Source organism: Protopterus annectens, chromosome 17.part0, assembly GCF_019279795.1.
Source record: "Protopterus annectens isolate FY-2018-M chromosome 17.part0, PAN1.0, whole genome shotgun sequence".
In the NCBI taxonomy this organism is placed as follows: domain Eukaryota; kingdom Metazoa; phylum Chordata; order Ceratodontiformes; family Protopteridae; genus Protopterus; species Protopterus annectens.
Window position 1 is genome coordinate 760,253,595 of NC_056751.1, and position 15,841 is coordinate 760,269,435.

At 38.5% G+C, this 15,841-nt stretch overlaps 1 protein-coding gene across 1 annotated transcript in view; it reads right to left on the minus strand.

The window, feature by feature from the left end:
• LOC122791771 (galactoside alpha-(1,2)-fucosyltransferase 2-like) overlaps positions 1–15,841 on the minus strand; it is a 417,851-nt gene that overhangs the window by 45,309 nt on the left and 356,701 nt on the right. The window contains exon 3 of the mRNA XM_044059696.1: positions 41–119. The gene's annotated coding sequence lies outside the window, so the exon portion shown is untranslated. The remainder of the gene's footprint in view (positions 1–40; positions 120–15,841) is intronic.

Sequence of the window (15,841 nt, forward strand, 5' to 3'; positions counted from 1 at the left end):
ATCATTCATTTAGAATAATTAACCAAAAAGAAATGAATACCTTTTTTTAATTGGAAACACTGTTGTCAGTCTTCACTGTGATCCATTTTACATAACTTGCATTTTACCATAGCCTTCAACTGCAAAAAAAAAAAATAAATAAATAAATCAATAATAATAATAATATATAGTACTAGAAATGATATGCAGACACTACTGATAAATGAAAAATATTCGCTCAAAGAGCAGTTTTATAACAGATGGTATGCTGTATTCTGAAATGGCCACATGGGAGCAGAGTAATGACTTTTGGAACATTCTGGTAATTACTGTAGCTGTATACCACTGCTGCAATGCTTGTGGTGTGATTAAAAGCCGTAACAGAAGAAGAAAAGAATATATAAAGACATATTTGGAACAATCTTAACATTAGTGTAGTATATAAATGAAGGTTGAACGAAGATGATGTTGAAATATGTTAAGCCAAAAGATATTTAATAGGAGCACTCGACTCAAGCTATATAAAGCTGGTCTTGACTTGCACTCAATTCTAAATTGCACTCTATTAATTTCTGCTCAGACACACACATTTTCTCATATGTTATTGTCTAACAACATTCCCCATGCATGTTACAGTTTTGATGTCTTCTACCTTTCTGGATTGTGGGGTGGCAGTTATTAATTTCTGCTCGGACACACACATTTTCTCATATGTTATTGTCTAACAACATTCCCCATGCATGTTACAGTTTTGATGTCTTCTACCTTTCTGGATTGTGGGGTGGCAGTTATTAATTTCTGCTCGGACACACACATTTTCTCTTATGTTATTGTCTAACAACATTCCCCATGCATGTTACAGTTTTGATGTCTTCTACCTTTCTGGATTGTGGGGTGGCAGTTATTAATTTCTGCTCGGACACACACATTTTCCCATATGTTATTGTCTAACAACATTCCCCATGCATGTTACAGTTTTGATGTCTTTTACCTTTCTGGATTGTGGGGTGGCAGTTATTAATTTCTGCTCGGACACAAACATTTTCTCTTATGTTATTGTCTAACAACATTCCCCATGCATGTTACAGTTTTGATGTCTTCTACCTTTCTGGATTGTGGGGTGGCAGTTATTAATTTCTGCTCGGACACACATTTTCCCATATGTTATTGTTTAACAACATTCCCCATGCATGTTACAGTTTTGATGTCTTCTACCTTTCTGGATTGTGGGGTGTAGTTATTAATTTCTGCTCGGACACACACATTTTCCCATATGTTATTGTCTAACAACATTCCCCATGCATGTTACAGTTTTGATGTCTTCTACCTTTCTGGATTGTGGGGTGTAGTTATTAATTTCTGCTCGGACACACACATTTTCCCATATGTTATTGTCTAACAACATTCCCCATGCATGTTACAGTTTTGATGTCTTTTACCTTTCTGGATTGTGGGGTGGTAGTTGGTATGCCATGACTGTTGTGCAATGTTCCGAATCCCTTATGAGAAAGTGAGAATGGTTCCTATTTATTTGAGATCAGATAGGGATGCTTTCCTCTTTGCATTTTTTGAATCTGACACACTTCTACATTTTAGAGGACTGTTTTATAAGCTCTTTAGTCACTTCATTTAGGGTTTAGTGATTACTAATAGTTAAACATAATATGCATACTACAATTAAAGGCACAGTGAAGTGTTCTGTTGTTCCACTTAGATGCCATCTCCTGAGGCTGGATTTGTATCCGTATCCTATTACATATGTACCAACTAGTAACTGACTTGATCCATGCTTGCATTAGTGTAACCCCCCCCCCCCCACACACACACACACACACACACAGACAAACAATTATTACAAGGCAAATGGAAAACAAATGTGGTATGTAGACATATACAATTCTTAATTGTACTTTGCTTCATTGTGAAATCAAATTATCACTTTAAGTCTTCATTAAAGACATATTTTGATAAATATTTGCACCTGTAATATGTACCAGTAAATTAGTGTGTTTCAAATATTAATTCTGAGAAAGAAATTGAGACATACAGACAAATAGCTAAGGAAAGGAATCCCCTCCATAAATTGATTACATAATTCACAATACAAGCTACTGTATATTTGCAGTCTACTGTAACCTTCTTGAAATTTGTCAATTTATTGGTGTTTTTTGTACCTCTAAATACTAATATGACAATCTAAACTGGGCAATCTTAGAAAAATTGTTTACCCTAAGGGCCGCCAAAGCACACTTCTGAGGCACATTCAGTGAAAGATCAGAACTCCCTGCATCTTGTACTCCCCAAAGTGTAAAGCCACCAAGAAACAGGTCCCTAAAAAAAGGCTTCAGTGCAAAAGAAGGAGGGGGTGCTCTGTGAGACCACAACTGTCACCCCAGAGAAGCCTACTGACTGTGTATCAGTAGTTCTGTTCTCCTGCCCACTGCACCTACACCAAGTGCAGGAGCTGGTGTTTGAAGCTAGGCCATTGGGAGATCAGGTGGCAATTACTACCCCTCTCCTATGTCAGCATAATGTGAAACAGAGTAATTCATGGAAAGCAGCACGCCTTATAAGTGCAGCTGGGGTCACAGATAAACAATAAGCAGCATTACTTGTAAGCACAGTATTCTTTTCCTGCATTTAGTTTTTTATTCCTGTGAGTGGAATCACCAGGGTAGGGAACCCGACCATAGTTATCAACTTCTTAGCATAAGAATCAGAATGCAGGAAAAGGTAATAGCAAGACAAAGGGGCAAATTAACAGAGAACATGTATGCATTTATTAATTACGTCTCTGTTTATTCCTACGTGGCACTTATTTAAGTTAATTTTATTCCTTTGACTTTGGTATGCATGGCTCTACTATATATAGGAGCCAAAATAACAGGTTGTGCATTAGCTTGAGGTGTCTGCAGCACATTTAGAGCTGAAACATAGATGACAGTCATTTTATAGAATCTATCAACCTTAACTGTTTGTCACTGATTTGCATATACTTTGAGGAACAGAACAAAACCAACAGGCAAACACAGGGAAATTCTTCAACTTCAGGGATAGTTGAAAGATATGGATTTATGTTATTCACAGCCTAGGTGAATTCTATCACACTCAATGGAAAGCCTTCACACACTTCCTTCCTAGCAGGGTGGAATGTGCTTAGGAATCGGTTCTAAGCAAAGTGATCCTAATAGGGACACAACAGACCAAAAATATGTCGTTGTATATTTTTCTAATGTGGAATGCACATATCTTCGTGTGTGTGTGTGTGTGTGTGTGTGTGACTATTTGCACACTGTGTGGAATGACTATATCTACCCAAGATTTGACACCTGATGGCAAGCAGTGTCACATGATCTAGCCATCTTCAGTGATTCAAGACACGTGGTCTGTATGCTCACATACTTAATCCATGCATACATTTCAGTGCAGCATCACAGGCTGTTTGTGCTCTGTTTTATGCCTACTACTTTCATTTTACCTCCTCCTTCTTGCATTTGATCTCTCCTTCTCATTTTGTTCAATATACTTTGATGAAATGCCATTCAACTGCATTCACTTCTTGGTCAGTGCAACTGAGGGATGGACTTGCAAAGCTACTTCTAGCTCGGTGAACAGAGGAACATCCAGAAGGACACATTGACCTATCACTGTTAAGAATAAAATTGAATAAATCTGACAGTGTATCATATCAACTACAGTTAAAGCTGTTCTACATACACAGATACATGAAGGTACAGTGTATCATATCAACTACAATTAAAGCTGTTCTACATACACAGATACATAAAGGTACAGTGTATCAAATCAACTACAGTTAAAGCTGTTCTACATACACAGATACATGAAGGTACAGTGTATCATATCAACTACAGTTAAAGCTGTACTGCATACACAGATACATGATGGTACAGTGTATCATATCAACTACAATTAAAGCTGTTCTACATACACACATACATGAAGGTACAGTGTATCATATCAACTACAGTTAAAGCTGTACTGCATACACAGATACATGATGGTACAGTGTATCATATCAACTACAGTTAAAGCTGTTCTACATACACACATACATGAAGGTACAGTGTATCATATCAACTACAGTTAAAGCTGTTCTACATACACACATACATGAAGGTACAGTGTATCATATCAACTACAATTAAAGCTGTACTGCATACACAGATACATGATGGTACAGTGTATCATATCAACTACAATTAAAGCTGTACTGCATACACACATACATGAAGGTACAGTGTATCATATCAACTACAATTAAAGGTGTATTGCATACACAAATACATGAAGGTACAGTGCATCATATCAACTACAATTAAAGCTGTACTTATTTTCAAGGTGAGGGGGATCTGCAAGAAATAAAAAAAGTACTATGGTTTAAACAATGACATGTAAAGAATTTTACAAAATATCTTAGACTGTCCCTAGGTAGGACCATGATTTTAACCAAGGAAGATACGATTTGCCCACCTTAGGTTTGTCCTCTTTGCAAAGCACCATGGGTACTTAGAACAGAAAGTAGCTGTAAAGTAGTAATATTTAATGCATTATAATACATGATGTATTCTAAGAGTTGATATGTTTATATGCTCAGACAACTACCTGTGAGTGGGCTAGCTGATCTTCAAGGAATATGGACTCTTTAATGTTGTGAGTGAACATTATGTTCGCCTACCCACAAATCAAGTCTCCCTTTCTATATACTCATAGTTTTTGAGTTTTTATACTTTGTGGTAGATAGTTCTTTAATCTGGTTATAGATCAACTTATAAGTGTGTCTCTTTTATGGGTTCTGTTCAAGCTAACAGTGAAATTAACAAAATATTATTTTGTGCATAATGGATTTTTTTGCACTTCTAACCCCATAAGTGCCTGCAGAGATGTATGCTCTTAAGGCAAAGCAAAATTTGCACTGCATTAATCAATGAGACATGTGAACAACTTGATCCTAAGAAGTCTTTCTTAATAAGTATATTTTGCTAAATGACAAATGATCTTCATAATCCTTTCAAGCATTTGAACAGTATTAATATTCATGCAGAACATGGTATGCTATTCAAGTATGTGGCAAATGAGAGATTAATATATATGCCCTACAGAGATCTAAATATACTGTCACTACAGATAATCCATAATAAGTATATTTTGCTAAATGACAAATGATCTTCATAATCCTTTCAAGCATTTGAACAGTATTAATATTCATGCAGAACATAGTATGCTATTCAAGTATATGGCAAATGAGAGATTAATATATATGCCCTACAGAGATCTAAATATACTGTCACTACAGATAATCCATGACCCACTGCAATACTAGTTATTTTTCAAAAATCCATAAGATTCATGAGTTTAGATCTGCTTCAAGAAAGCTGTGCTGTGGAATGTCCATTAGTGAATTATAAATGCCCATAATACATTTCTCAAAACATTTTATTATAATCTTTAAGTTAACAGCCCTGGGATGCTCTTCTGCCTACATCACATAGATTGTTATATTGCCTACAGAGGCAGGATGATAAAACATCTGAAATAATTTGAGTATGTATCAAACCCTAGAGTAGTGTAAAATATATAGTTGCCAAAAGTAATGAATATCAGCTGTAAAAGTAGCCAGCTGTTTTACTTTCTTCAATAAAAAACTCATTACTTATTTGTAAAATATGTATTTAACTAAAATAAGAAAGAAATCAGTCTTTAAAATAATGTGAAGCAAGTATCATTCATCTAGTCAGGATAAAATAGACGAGTCTTTGTGGGTTCTATTCAAGCAGCTTTATTATGTACAAACACATACGGATTGAGGCTTAATAACTAAGTTAAATAAACTTATAAACAAACTAGCTATTACATTCATACATGCTCACTGTCTGGCTGCACTCTCACAATGGCACTGAAGCTAGCATGTGCTTGCTATTTATATGCACGTGCCGTCCTTGAAAAGCTTCTTAAAGATACAGCACACACACTCCATTATTCTACAGCAAGCATGATTTTTACGTCACAGAAATGCTTCTGTTTTAACTTTGTTGTTTCCTTCTTAGTTTCTCCCCATACTTTAAAACTATATAAAACAGGAAAACATTTGTACTATAAAAATAATATCTAAGATGCCAATTGCTGGACAATTGCACTTCAAAGTATGTAGGAATGATTAGGGTGACCTGAGCTTTGTTCACAAAGTCATTATCATTGCTTTACATCTCTCAGCGTATACTTTCCTCGGTACAGCTTGCTACAGTTGGTATTGTCCTTTATGCTGGACTGCATAACTGTAATCACTTATAGGGAATCTCTCTCCATCCATAACTCCCTTATGCCCAGTTTTGCACATGGTGTCACATCAACAGTAGTCATCATCCATACCCAATGTTCAGACTGCCTGCTGGCCAGCTCTGCCCCAGTTCCACACCACACGTGCACACACACACACACACACACACACACACACACACACACACACACACACACACACACACACACACACACACACACACACACACACACACACACACACACACACACACACACACATGGTTAATTTAGAGTGTCCAATCCACCTACTGCATATCTTTGGAATGTAGGAGGAACCTGGGGCAGAGATACAAAAAAAAAAAACACAGACACAAGGAGGACATGCAGATTCCACTCAAAAGGCAACTAAGCTGAGAATCGAACCAGTGAACTTCTTACTATGAGATAACGATGCTGCTGCACCACTATGTTATAGGGAATATATGTGAAATGAAAACACTTTAATATAGAATAAGTAACACACCTTTCTTCATTTGTAATGAAAGGTAGACTGAGCTACTTACGGTCTGTAAGAGTATTGGGGAAATATTAATTACACAATCTTATTAGACATTTAACATTACTGTTAAACTCAGCATGTCTAGCGAATGGAAAAGCATTTCCTGGACATTATAGCAAAGAAAAGTCTTGATCAAGGGGGTGGTAGAAGTATATTTATTTTGTAAAAGTCATCATAACAATACATTTTGCCCTTCTACTATATGGCAGAAGGGGTCTATATTAATTAATCAAAAGTCATATTCTGCAAATACATCTTCATCGATCACCAGCTGCTATAATTCACTTCATCGAACCGCAGAATTTTTCCCATGGTTCGTAAACACTCACCCACCAACCATCTGGAACACACAACACACTAAATAAAATCCACCCAAGTGACCCCAACATGGGGGGGGCTGTGTCCCCCAACCCCCTAACTATATATACCAACTCTGAGATCAGTGGGGAAAAGGGCAAAGTTGAGGTGATAGCCAAGTGTGTCCAAACCATGGGAAAAATTCTGTGGTTCGCTAAAGTGAATTTTGATGGCCAGAGATCGATGAAGACTTATTCGCAGACTAAGTCTTTTGATGAATTAATATAGACCCAGTAGGAGCATATACATCTTATCAAAGGAGCTGTGCAGGATATAGGCATGTGTACTCCCCTCCCACATGTGGTCTACCACATCCTTTGCTTTGTTATAAGCAGAATCCTTCATGATCTACCCACAAAGAATGTGAACAGACATGAGCTGCCTTTTCTTTCCTTCCCAAGACAGTCTTGTGATGCCTGGGCCACTAAATTAACTCAAATGTCCAGGAGCACAGATGGGAACCCTGCCTTTGAGTCATTTACTTTAATGTGTTAACATATTGTTTAATTTATAAAGCTGTCATCCGAGAGTAATGTTATCTGTCCAATGTTATCACTGTAGGATCAAATCGTACATTGAAAGGTTGTATTTTAATATAGAAACATTGAATTATGACTATGTGAAGAATATTTTTACACTACTTTTCTCGCTTACAACCTGGAAAGCATTTCTCTCCTGTATGATTGCTAAGTTTGTTTTGACAACAGAAAACGGAAATGTACTGTTAGAAGCACATGACATTCTGAAGTACACAAGTTACACCCTTTCCAACTTACTTCAAAAATTAAAGTATTAGAAAGAACCCATATTTAAGAACGGGTTTAGGAAAATATTTTTATTTGATTTTATTTTACATTTGTTTACCGGGAAAGTCCAACTGGGCAAGCTGCCCATTTTCAGTGGCTGTCCGGGGAGAAAAGCTCCATTATAAACAGTTTGGGTAGAAAGTAAGTAAGAAAAGAAAGAAAATCTCTTGAAGGTTTACAATACAGACTATACATAAATCATTTTTTTTTTTGCATACACAACTCCAGTGTAAATATTTGAGGTGGTTAGAGAGCAAAGCATAGTGAATTATTCATAGGTTCATAGGGTCATAGGATGATATTAGACTATTGGCCCAGAGGCCCCTATAAGCCTAGCCAAGAATTTTGCACATGTTCCCTCAAAGTCAGAGCCTGTTTCCCCTGCCCAGCAGGGAGATAAGTGGGATCCAGGGGTATATTTTTTGTTTCCCATCCAGTCGTTCAAGGGCCTCTTAAAGAGGGCTACAGAGGTACTCTGGTTGACATGGAGAGGAAGCCTATTCCATAGATGGGGGAGTCTTTGGGACACAAATCTATCCCACCAACAAGTTCTATTAATGTCACAGACTAGGTTAAGGCCTTGCATGTGGGCTGCATGAGTGGAGTTAGTTTTACAGATATGCAGCAACTCCATCCAGGCTGGGTCTGAAATGGCCTTGAATGCCAGACAGGTCACCTTTGAGCAGTCTGTATTAGACTGAGTAGAGGGACAGGGCTTTTAGCCTATCTGTATAGGATAGGTGTTTGAGACCCTGGATTTCCCTGGTCAGGAACCTCTGTGGTCTCTCCAATTACTGCATGTGCCTGGCAAGGTACATGCTGAAGGGGCCATTTTACTCGATAATAGGTCTGATAAGGGAGGAGTACAGGGTAGTTATGACCTCCTTGTTCCTGGTTGAAATACCTTTATTCATGAGGTGGGCCATGTAGAAAGCCTTCCATACAATGGAGGCAACATGGTGTTCAAAAGTCAGGTTGCTATCAACCTGGGTGGTCAAGTCACTCACAACTGACTGCATGCTTAGTACGTTGTTATTAATGTAATAATTAGTGGGGATGACATTTTCCCAAAAGGGGATAATGATGCATTTCTTGGCATTCGGATTGAGGCCATGCTTCTGGCATCAGTCATTACATTATTTCAGTGATTCTTTGTTGACAGCTTAAATGCATGACATAATACATTGTCATTTGGAGTAACAGTGGTTACATTAGTGGTACTTATGTACAGTGAAATACTCAGGTGATATTGTGATAATTTGGGATAGAGAGAAGGAGAGAGAGAGAAGGAGAGAGACAGAGAGAGAGAGAGGAAGAGGGGGAGTGAGAGAGGAAGAGAGAGGGGGAGTGAGAGGAAGAGGGGGAGTGAGAGAGGAAGACAGAGACAGAGAGACAGACACAGAGGGAGAGATAGAGACAGACACAGAGAGATAGAGACAGACAGAGAGAGAGAGAGAGAAAGAGAGAGACAGAGAGACAGAGAGGGAGGGAGAGAGAGAGAGAGAGAGAGGGAAACAGAGAGAGAGAAGGAGAGGGGGGAGAGAGTGAGAGAGGAAGAGAGAGAGCTATAGAGTGATGATGAGAGGGAGAGAGAGGAAGACAGAGAAAGAAAGAGAGAGAGGGAGGGAGGGAGAGTGAGAGGGAGAGAAAATACTTTGAGGTTAGAAGGAATAGAGAATAGAAGTAAGAATAGCTATCTAGGACCTATACGGGTTTATGTTCTATAGGTTACCAACAGGGTAACTAGGTTACCAACAGGGGTTCTATAGGTTACCAACAGGGGTTCTATAGGTTACCAACAGAGTAACTAGGTTACCAACAGGAGTTCTATAGGTTACCAACAGCGTAACTAGGTTACCAACAGGGGTTCTATAAGTTACCAACAGGGTAACTAGGTTACCAACAGGGTAACTAGGTTACCAACAGGGGAAGTGAACTTGAGGACGTTTTTCAATAAGTGCAAAAAGGTAGATAATGTACAGTGCCAGACTTCATTGTAGAGGTAGTGGACTATAATGGAATAGGGTATACACTTGAGAGGAGACAGGATTATGGGATAGAAGGGATAATGATATAAATAAGTGACTAACATTTTTGGTTTGCCTTTATTTGGGTAAGGTACATGCACTAAGAGGATGTCTATATATGTTGAATGACTAGTTTAACCTGGATCAGGACAGATGCATAGCCAAGAGTTAGCTATGTGGGATTTGAGAACATTTTTAAAGTTGACTTTGTTGGACTGAGTTTTGATATTAAGTGGCAATGTAGTCTATATTTTGGACTATAGTTGGAGTACAGAGAGTCACCTGAGCTATTGTTGCTTCTAGAAATGTCCATTAGTGACTTGTTACTGGATCTTAGTAAGTGATTGGTTAGGTATGGATTTAAGAGGCCTTTTAGAGCTGTTTTTTTTCAGGTTGGTATAATAATTGGTGGGATAAAGTAAATTTGTTAAGAGTGAACAGATTGGGTAGTTCTAGCCAAGGTAGTTCTTTAAGGGCCAAGCAGTGATGAGACCTAAAGGCTGAATCACTTGCAAACTTTGCTATTTTGTTGTATCAAGTGTTTATTTTATCTAAGTTGGATTTGTTGAGATTAAGGACTACAGGGGATGCATAGAGATGTGTGGGGATTGGTTTACCTTTGAAACGTTGAAAATCATGTTTTCAAACAGCCAGTTGGGTGTACCAAAATGCCAATTTCTGACTGTTGGATGTCACGGAAGTTCGAAACTCAGCAAATCGAACAGCAGATTCGCTGAGTTTCGAACTCCGATATCGAACACACAATGTAATGCAGGGGGGCAAGCCCCCCACACCCCCCTACTTTAATATTCTAACTCCAAGGTCGCACTGCAGTGGGGAAAAAGTCACGATCCCCACTATAGTGCACTCCACACCCAAAATGCCGAATCTGCAATGAGTGAATGTTAATGTGCATCCGCTCATTGCACATTCAATGCATTTTTTTCGTCTATCCGAAAACTTAAAAACGTCTTTTCGCACAATCCACTTTTAAAAATGTGCATTATGCACATATAAAGGTAAACCGTGGGGATTAGGTGGGCTCTGGCAATAATGGTTTTGGTACTGTTGAAGAGGTATTTCCTGCATCTGTACAGAGTTCCAAGTTTTTTGTGAACTTTTTTTTATTGTTTGGGCAATGTTTTTATCCATGATAACACCTAGAAGTTTGGTATGGGGGACTTGTGTAATGGGGGTATTGCTGTTGGAAGTTATTTTGAATGGAGGGACTGGGTAAGTGGCTTTAACGGGATGGAAGAGCATCAGCTTAGTTTTGTTTAGGTTAGGTATGAGTTGTGCCTCTGATAGCCATATTTCAACTGAAGTGTCATACATGTCAAGCAGAGTGCCTCTTTGGCCCTCTTCAAAAGGAACCTTGATGATTGGATGGGAGAAAGGAAATTCACCCCAGGGATCACGTCAGTCGCCCTGCTAGACAGGGGTCCAGGAAGTAAATATTGTGGGAAGAAATAGCCAGGGAATTGTTATGACTAGGCTTGTATAGCCTAGTACCAATCTATGAACCTATGAAGTAAAGAATTTTTCTGTTATTCTTTGAAGTTCTTGGAGGGTTGAAGCAGAACAGCTTAGGGTAGAATTATCTGCATATGGGGCTAGAGTAGTGTATAGGGATGCTGTATGAAGGTTGTTGGTGAAGAAATTGAAGAGAAGGGGACCAAGAATGGAGCCTTGTGGAACACCTAAAGTAAGTGGTAAAAGAGGGGGTAGATTATTTTGCCATAGTATGGCTTGTCTGCAATTTGATAAGTAGTCCTGGAACCATATAAGAGTAGAGTGACTTAGATTTATATTAGATAATACAGTTAAGAGTTTTTTGTGAGAGATGGTATCAAAAGCTTTAGAGAGGTCAAGAAAGATAAAAGATACGAGGTTGCCTTTGTTCCATCGGTGATTAATTGTGTTAGAGAAGCTAAAACCCACTGTGGTGGCGCTGAGATTGGGGCAGAATCCATGCTGGGTATTTGCAAGAAGTTTGTTGGTAAGAGGGGATTTAGGATTTGAGTACGTACGCATCATTCAAGGATTTTTTATAAAGGAGATAAGAGAGCAATGAACTGGTAATTTGATAGTTCATTTGAGTTACCATCTTTGTGTAGTGGCATTAGGTGTGATATTTTCCAGAGAGCTGGGATGTGTTTTTCTGAGATGGATTGATTAGCAGAGAAACTGAGTATGGTATGACTTTGTCTGTGATTTTAAGGTAATCAGCAGGGTGTCTGTCTGCTGCAAGGGTTGTAGGTCTAAGTTTAAGTTATTTATATATGTGCTTGTTAGGACTGGTTGTTGGGAGAAGAGGTTATTATGTGTTAAAGTAGAAAGATTTGGTGGTGGTTTTGGGCAGTTATTAATAGTGAGGGCAGTTATGGATTCAGTGATATAACTGTTGAACTGGGAGGCGATGTTTTCAGAGGTGTTTTTGGTGGTGGTGGGGTGATAACCTGGCCCGGTTTTAGAATTTTAATGGATGACCAGAATTTTTGTGGGGTACTTTTGTGTTTAGATTGCATATCAGAGTAGTGTGTGGTTTTTTTTGTCAAATCTGATATACTTTTTACATTTCTTAATTCACGGTACTTCTGTTGATTTGCTGCAGTTTTGTTATGGAGCCAGGTTTCTCTGACTTTATCTCTTTCTTTCAGATGTGACCTAGTTTCTTTGGTAAGCCAAGGGACATAATTTGACTTTATTCTTAGTGTTCTTATGGGTGCCATCTTATTTAGGATGTCAGAAAGGAAGTATTGAAATACTGTATTGCAGTGTCTAGGAGGAGGACATTCAGTCGATTATAATAGCAGAGTTTGAGGCTGGACACAAAGTCTTGAGATTTGAAATTTTTTTGTATATTGAATTTGTCAGTAGAGGATGGTTTTATTGGATTTGCATAATGAAGGAAAACAAATGGTCACTAAGAGAGTTTGATAGGGTGCCGGAGTGATATGATAATGCAGGTTAATTAGTTAGGATCCAGTGAAGGATGGACTCCTTTTTTGAAGTTAGTTTGTTCTTAGATGCTTCATGAAATTTAATAAAGCATATCCCTTTAAAAGTTGTATTCTACAAAGCACATACCAGTCTGAACCATTTGTCATATCAGTTTAGTTTTATTTTTCTTTTAGTAGCTCTGTAGTCTTGTCAATGAAACTCTGAACCACAACATAAGGTTGGCTGAATTACACATTTGGTCTTACTGGAGAAAATATTTTAATGATAATTCTAATGATTATAGCACACCTTTTGTAACAATGAAATTAAAGCGAATATTCAAAGTTAAGGAATCTATGACAGTTATTCCTAAATCAAAGACATTTAGGAATGATTTGTTTAAAACAGCCATTCAGAGTATATACTATTTTATAATTCTTTTTATATCTATGGGTCCCTGTCAGTTCAGCAAAAAATCAGTTCAGCAAACAACATTTTCAGTGCACTTGCATCGAACTGTTCATACTGAGATTGTGGTACAGTGAGGATCAGGAAATTTGCCCTTTCCCCACTACAGTGCGATCTCGGATTTATTGTATAAAATTAGTGGGGGGGGGGGCATGCAGCCCCCCCACATGAGCAGAATTTGATGATCACATTTCTTATGAAATGCCATTCATTGAAGTGTCACTTCGATGAAGTGATACAGACCCGTCACCCATGTAATACACTATTCTTTTTAAAGGCATCTTATCGGATTAGAAGTTGACCAACTAATTAAGTGTTATTATACAGTCGTATATTATTAATTCCTCCATCATGCTCAGCCAAGCTTCCTGCGTCACAATGAACTGCTTGTTCTGTGGTCTCTATTCTGCTGAAGTTAAAGTTTATTCAGTGCAACCAATACAGGTCCCTTGGCCTTTCAGCTAGTTAGCGTATTTTACATGGAATTATATCCTTACTGCCTATATCCTTCTACCATAAATCAAGAACTCAATTCAATTACAATTCAAAAACATTACTTAGATTTTGTTAATGATATTCATATTTATCAACTGACTGTAAAAAAAAAAAACAAAACCATAAGTAGTAGTGGTGTATTCTCATGCCATTGACATATAATGGGATTAGTATCAGTCACTGGTATCTTAGTATCTCCTGTAACAGGCCTTCTACTTTTATTTCTTTAAATTTCACTCATTTGTGAGTCTCAGAGCTTGTTTTACAGTACACTAAAGAGTTATACAGCTGCAACCAAAAAAGTAGCTAAATTGCAGTCCTTTGTTCAAAGTATCATTTTGTAATCCAAGATGAATTGACAGTCCCCTCCTCCCACACTTTAAATGTGTTGCTACTTTACAACAATTATAAGAAAAAATATTTTCTGACTTTTAGCTAAACATCACAGACATATTTGGTGGTGCATTCAATGAACAACTTTGTTTTACAACAGTACCCCCTGGCCATTTTGTGCAGAAATGGGCATGGTGAGAGTGATTGACATGCCTTGTGGCTGTGAGTAGTATAGAAATGATGCATGATTGACATACCATGTAGACTTGTCTGTGACTTCATGCATGTGTTGCTTGTTGATTGACACACCCCCTGTGTATGTGAGTTGTGAGCATTCCTGAGACAGTTGAGGATCCAGAAGTAATAAATAAAATGTGTCAAAAGGCAGTCACCAAAGCCGTAGATGAGGATAAGGTGGTTCACACAGCCAATCTTGACCTCGCCAAAGCTTTCAACGCCATCCCCCATTCTGGAATTATAGCTCAACTCACTAAACTAGGTATAAATCCCTACATCATATGATGGGTCGCCAACTAGCTCACTGACAGAACCCACACTGTAAAAGTTGCAGACTCCAAATCTGACTTCAAACCAGTGACAAGTGGACTACTACAGGGTTCAGTCCTGGGACCTCTCCTGTTTGGCATCTACTTCTCTGAAGTACAGGCTAACACAGAAGGCCTCCAGTTAATGAAGTTCACAGATGACTGCAAACTAGGAGTCATAGTCGAGTCCCCAAGTGATGTGGACATCCTACAGAAGGGCCTCACTGAGACAGATGCCTGGTGTCAGAGGCATGGCCTCAAGCTCAATGCCAAAAAGTGCATTGTCATCCCCTTTGGTAAAATTTCTGTACCCATGAGCTACCACATAAACGGCAGTCTACTTAACACTGAATGTGTGATAAGAGATCTTGGGACACAGGTGGACAGAAGTCTCTCCTTTGACAATCACATGCCACAGTAGTCAGGAATTCCTTCTATGTGGCACACCTCATCACAAAAGGGTTCTCATCCAGGAAAAAAAAGAGGTCTTTGTTCCCCTCTACTCATCACTCATTAGACCCATTATAGAGTAGAACGCCCCTTTTGCAATGTGCCTCACGAGACACCTGCAGCAGTTGGAAAGGCCACAAAAGTACCTCACAAAGAAGATAACTTGCCTCAAACAGATGCCGTACACTGACCATCTCAAAAAACTCCAGCTTTACTCTGTAGCATATCATCTACTCTGGGGAGATCTCTGCTTAACATATAAAGCTATGTTAAACCCAGAGCTGTTGAACATGATACACCTAAAGAAATCCCAATCCCTCTGAGCTACTCGCTCTAGGGACCTAAACCTTGTCACAACAATAAACAGGACATGCTGGAGGGATAGATTCCTGTCCCAGAGACTTCCCATACTCTGAAACAAGCTACCCATCTATGTCAAGCAAAGTTCTTCATTAGCTCTCTTCAAGAAAAATCTTGATTAGTGGATGGGAAATAGGAAATACAACCCGAGGATCACTTCTGTGGCTCTGCTCGACAGGGGCACAGGAAATTAACTTTCTTGGGTGGCGTAAGCCAGGGAACCTTGTTGGCTTGGCTTACTTA